This window comes from Prosopis cineraria, unplaced genomic scaffold, assembly GCF_029017545.1.
Source record: "Prosopis cineraria cultivar Desert tree isolate PC_DT_omini unplaced genomic scaffold, ASM2901754v1 PC234, whole genome shotgun sequence".
Taxonomy (NCBI): domain Eukaryota; kingdom Viridiplantae; phylum Streptophyta; class Magnoliopsida; order Fabales; family Fabaceae; genus Prosopis; species Prosopis cineraria.
The window spans coordinates 805-6509 of record NW_026555561.1 but is presented as its reverse complement, the minus strand read 5'-3'; the positions used below and the strand labels follow the sequence as shown (position 1 = coordinate 6509).

Genomic DNA, 5705 nt, shown 5'->3' with positions numbered 1-5705 from the left:
TTAAACCTCATTTATGGTCCTTAATTAAAATTTTTCCTCTTTTAATCATGAATCACGTGACAAATATGTGTCCAACAACCGCATTACTATTACTTTCACCTCTCGTATACTCTGGAACTATATTGACTTTGCTCAACGCCACTCGTTAGCCACAAAATAAAAACCACAGTATTTCATAAAAAAAAAAACGATTATTTGTCGCTATTTTGTTTGTTATCATTTATCATTTTAACATAAATGACTGAAAATTTTGGCAAAAGAAAACACGAAGAATTGAAATCATTTTTTAATTATACTATACCCATATTCTTTTTATCTTACATATAAGTCACTTAAAATCAATTTACCAAACCTAAAGTATGGTAGTTAAGTTAATTTTTTAAAATTTATTCTTATCAAATCATCATCTTTAAAAAATATTTTTTTCTCTCATGTATAATTTTTTACTCTAGTTTTGACTATCAATTCTTATATAAGTCCAGAGGAAGTATGTCCTAAATTTTTTAATATTATATAAATATTTTTTATATTTTTTAAAACAAAAATATTAAATTGCAAAGAAAAATTGTTAAAATTATATATTTGAAAAAAGAGTAAAATATTTTTGGAAGACCCCATCATCCCGGATGGTGGCTGGCTTCGCGGGTGGAGCCAGATTCTATTAACTATTGCCATATAAATTCCACGTCATTGGAAGCTAATCTCATCGCATCCAATGGCGCCCCTCTTCTAATTGTCTTGTCCAAACCCACGGTGATACCCCATCAGGAGGCCATCGTTTGACACTGTTGCGTGTGTTTACACTGTACAGTGAGAATTAATCGTCTTCAATACATGAGCGGGCGGCATTACAAACCCGAAGCTGTAGATGCCAACGGGATCGCAGCTTTTGGATTTTGGCACCACACGAGAAGAAGAAAAGTGCACCAATATTTTCAGGTGTGTATAGCATTTATTCATAATGCTCTCATAATCATTAACTCTACTTTATTTATTAACTTATTGTTTCTCAAATTTCTTCCATTTTCTTCTTTGTCTAGATTTCCACACTGTTCATGGTTTTCCTCTGCCTGGACTTGATCCGAATTTGACCCGAACTTTCAGGTTAGTTTTTTGGTTATTCACTTTAACTTCTTCTGTGAAGTCCCTCTGAGTTACTAACTTGAGATGTCTGCTGCCTCTGCTTTGAAGGCCGGAAATTTATCGTCTTGGTGGTGTGCAACTTCCAACCATGATTAAGGTTTGGCTTGTGATGTTAATGGTCCTCTCTAATTGGCTTTCTTCGTCTGGGGCTGGCGTGAATAGTTCAGCAATACCCGAATTTGTAAATATTGGAGGACTCTTCTCTTTCAATAGCACCGTTGGTAAAATTGTAAAATAGCTATTGAAGCAGCGGTTGCAGATATAAATTCCGATCCTTCCATTCTCGGAAAAACTGATCTGAGGCTCTCAATGCAAGAGGACTCCAAATACAGAGGTTTTCTCAGCATTTCTGAAGGTAGGTCCTTTGCAACATCCTCATCTTCTTGCTCATATTTTCACTTGAAGTTATTTCAACTCTTGCGGATTATAGTTCTTTGTACTTTAACTAAATTACCAAAGCGTAACAGTCTTGCGGCTCATGGCAAGACACACTGTGGCTATAATTGGTCCCCAGACATCTGTAACAGCTCATGTCATAGCTCATGTTGCCAACGAGCTCCAAGTTCCGCTTCTATCATTTTCAGCTACAGACCCTACACTCTCTTCACTTCAATTCCCATTCTTTGTTAGAACTGCTCCTAGCGATATTTATCAGATGACTGCAATTGCTGAGCTTATAGACTTCTATGGGTGGAGAGAGGTTATTGCAATTTATGTTGATGATGACCATGGGAGGAATGGAATTGGTTCTTTAGGGGATAAGCTTGCAGAGAAACGTTGTAAAATCTCATATAAAGCACCGATAAGCTCTGAAGCAACTAAGGAGGAGATTACTGATGTGCTTGTTCAGGTGGCTCTTGCTGAATCTCGGGTTATAGTTCTTCACGCTACTTCTGTTTGGGGCCCCAAGGTGTTAATTTGGCAAAATATTGGGATGATGGGATCTGGCTATGTCTGGATAGCCACTAACTTTCTCACTACTATTCTGGACTCTGAGAATCACATCCCCTCAGATCAAACAGATGAAATTCAAGGAGTTCTTACACTGCGTGTGCACACATCTGATTCAGAGCTAAAGAGAAATTTCTTTTCTAGGTGGAAAAATCTGACTCGTGGAATGACTGCCGATGGTCCACTCGGATTGAACACTTTTGGCCTCTATGCATATGATACTGTTTATATGCTTGCTCATGCACTTGATACATTTTTCAAACAAGGGAACCGAATCACGTTCTCATATGACCCGAAGCTATCTGAACTACGTGGAGACAACTTGCATCTTGATGAGGTGAACATCTTCGATCAAGGAAATCTGTTGCGTACCAATGTTTATGGGGTTAAAATGACTGGAGTAACAGGTCATATTAAGTATGCATCTGATGGAAATCTTATGAATCCATCATATGAAATCATCAATGTGATAGGAACAGGTGCAAGGAGGATCGGTTACTGGTTCTAATCACTCTGGATTATCTGTTGATCCTCCGGAAGTACTTTATTCAAAGCCAGCCAATCATTCCAGTGTGAATCAAAAGCTACTCCCCGTTATTTGGCCTGGAGAAACAACCCAGAAGCCTCGTGGTTGGGTTTTTCCAAACAATGGAAGGCACCTAAGAATTGGAGTACCAAGAAGGGTTAGTTACCGAGCGTTTATCTCACAAATACAAGGCACTGACATGTTCAAGGGATTCTGCATTGATGTATTCCTTGCTGCAGTGAACTTACTGCCCTATGCTGTTCCCTATAAGTTTATTCCATTTGGGGATGGTCAGAGCAATCCTAATAAGACTGACCTTGTTCGTATGATCACAGCTGGCGTAAGTATCCAAATATACTTGTCTGTGGAGTTTGAGCCTTTTGAAAGATTCTCCTGTGAGACTGACTACTTTTCCTCTTCCCTTACAGGTCTTTGATGCTGCAGTAGGTGACATTACAATTACAACAGTAAGAACAAGGATGGTGGATTTTACTCAGCCGTATATCGAGTCTGGTCTAGTAGTAGTAGCACCTGTTAAGAAGGTAGAATCCAATGCGTGGGCTTTCCTGAGGCCATTTACACCAATGATGTGGTGTGTCACTGCAATCTTCTTCTTAGCGGTGGGAGCTGTTGTTTGGATATTGGAGCATAGGCTGAATGATGATTTTCGAGGACCTCCCAAAAAGCAAGTTGTGACAATTTTGTGGTGAGGAAATATGAGTTATTTCTCCCTCAATCCTTGAAAAACCATATCTGAAATTTTTTTGATGCATAGAATAATATTACGTTGCAAACTGTACCTTTTGATTCTGTTAAGCACAAGATACATCTTTAACTCCGATTTATGTTGTGTTTGGCAGGTTTAGCTTTTCAACTATGTTCTTTGCTCACAGTAAGTGCTGGATCTTTGTCCTTTGCAACAGCCATGCTCTAGACAATATCTGTTTGGTTTGATAACTTTTTTTTTTTGGCCACCACTGTTTTGATTTAACAAGTTACTCTTCTATTTACTATGTAGGGGAAAATACAGTGAGCACACTTGGTCGCTTCGTGCTACTTATATGGCTATTTGTGGTTCTTATAATTAATTCAAGTTACACAGCAAGTCTGACCTCAATCCTTACAGTACAACAGCTTCTCCCCAATTAAAGGCATTGAAAGTTTAGTAAACAGCAAAGAACCTGTTGGCTACTCACAGGGTTCTTTCAGTCGAGATTACTTAGTTGAGGAAGTTGGTATTCATGAATCAAGACTAGTTCCTCTGAAAAATGGAGATGAGACTGCTAAAGCATTGAAAAGTGGTCCCAAAAATGGTGGTGTTGCTGCATATGTCGATGAGCGTGCTTATGTTGAACTCTTCCTTTCAAGCCGGTGTGATTTTACCATTGTAGGTCACGAGTTCTCCAGAGATGGTTGGGGATTTGTGAGTACCTATCCTTACACTAATGTTTTCTTGTTCCTTTCTGCTTCTTAAGATGCGCTATTTACTCAAAACTTGCCGTTATACTTCTCAAGACGACTATTCTTTGGTTCTTGCTTTGTTCTGCAGTTCATATTGTCTATAGCACTCATTCTCAATAGAATCAGAGGGCAATCCATTCATGAGATACAAGTTTACGTAGCTCCTATTATTACAACTGACATACGGAACCCTCTATTCTAATGAGCTTTAAACAAGTAAAAACCAAAAAAATACAGTACTAATGGGGCCTGAAAATACTATCGTTGAATGATGAAATTGGATTACAAGGAAGATTTTGAATCAAGTAACCATATCTCCCTCGCACACCCATAAACAACAACATAAACCATAAACCATTCACTAGCACACGCTAAAACTGAAGGATAAAATAGTGAAGAAAGAAGAAAGATGATCTTCCTCCACCCCAACTTGGCATTTGAAGGCTAGAACTCTCCTCACACTCTCAATATTCAAAAGACTCCAGGCCCCTTTCTCTAGGCAGAGGGAAAGATTTCAAGACCCAAAAGGTTACAATATACTAAGCTACTCCTAGCTGCACCTAATCCCTATTTGTACACCACTTTTTCCCCTATGGCTAGGAGCCTTTGAGTAATTCTCTTATCCACTGGAAGATGATTCTTTAGTCCATTGGATTTGCTCTTTCCTATACCATTTCCCTTCCATAGAATGCTATAGGCCCTAGGAAATGATATATAAATCTTTTCTAGTTCTTCAGCTCTATCATATTACAAGTCGCAAAGACACTTTGATTCAAGGAGAAGCTTGATTTCGAACTCTGTCCCATGCTTTGTTTTGTTTTTTTAATGGATAGATCATTGATGGGTAGAGGTGCTGATTCATGATTTAAAGGCTAGATTGTGGTTGAGTTGTAGATGAATCATTAGTAATTATATAGATATATATTACTTATTTATTCATTAAAATTTTAATATAACAAAATAGTATCCATTATAAATATTTGATTACTAATTTCAGATTTCCTGAGATGTGTTTGAGAAGTTATTTTTGTATGAAAAATGAAAAAATTTAGGGATTAAAGAAATGGGTTAAAGTAAAGGCTCTGTGTTCCTTATACTCTTCAAATCTCTCTGTTTCAACTCACTTGTACATTTATTCCTTTGTTCTCTGTTCCACCCCTTCAGGCATTCCAAGAGACTCTCCTTTAGCAGTTGACCTATCAACAGCTATTCTGGAACTGGCAGAGAATGGAGATCTTCAAAGAATCCATGACAAATGGCTCTTGAATAGTGCGTGCTTAGCTAGGCGCAAGCGCAAAGCTTGAAGTGGACAGACTTGACCTCAAAGCTTTGGGGTCTCTATCTGATGTGTGGACTCGCTTGCTTGCTTGCTCTTCTCATATATTCATACAGATGATGAGCAAAATAACCAAACACTATTCTGACGAACTCGAGTCTTCCGGCAGGAGCTCCATGTCCTGGCACCTCCGGACTTTCCTGACATTTGCGGACGAGAAAGAGGAGGAAATTAAGGACCGGTCCAAGCGCAGGCAAATGGAAAGGATCTCATACAGAAGCAATAGCACTGAGGGTGGATCAAATGTCATCACCGACCATATACTCCAACAAAGGATATGCTCAATCC

The 5705-nt window shown here is 38.5% G+C and overlaps 1 pseudogene; it reads left to right on the top strand.

Moving 5' to 3' along the window:
• The first annotated feature begins 725 nt into the window (after window positions 1-725).
• On the top strand, window positions 726-3784 carry LOC129296006 (glutamate receptor 3.6-like; annotated as a pseudogene).
• The last annotated feature ends 1921 nt before the right edge of the window (window positions 3785-5705 follow it).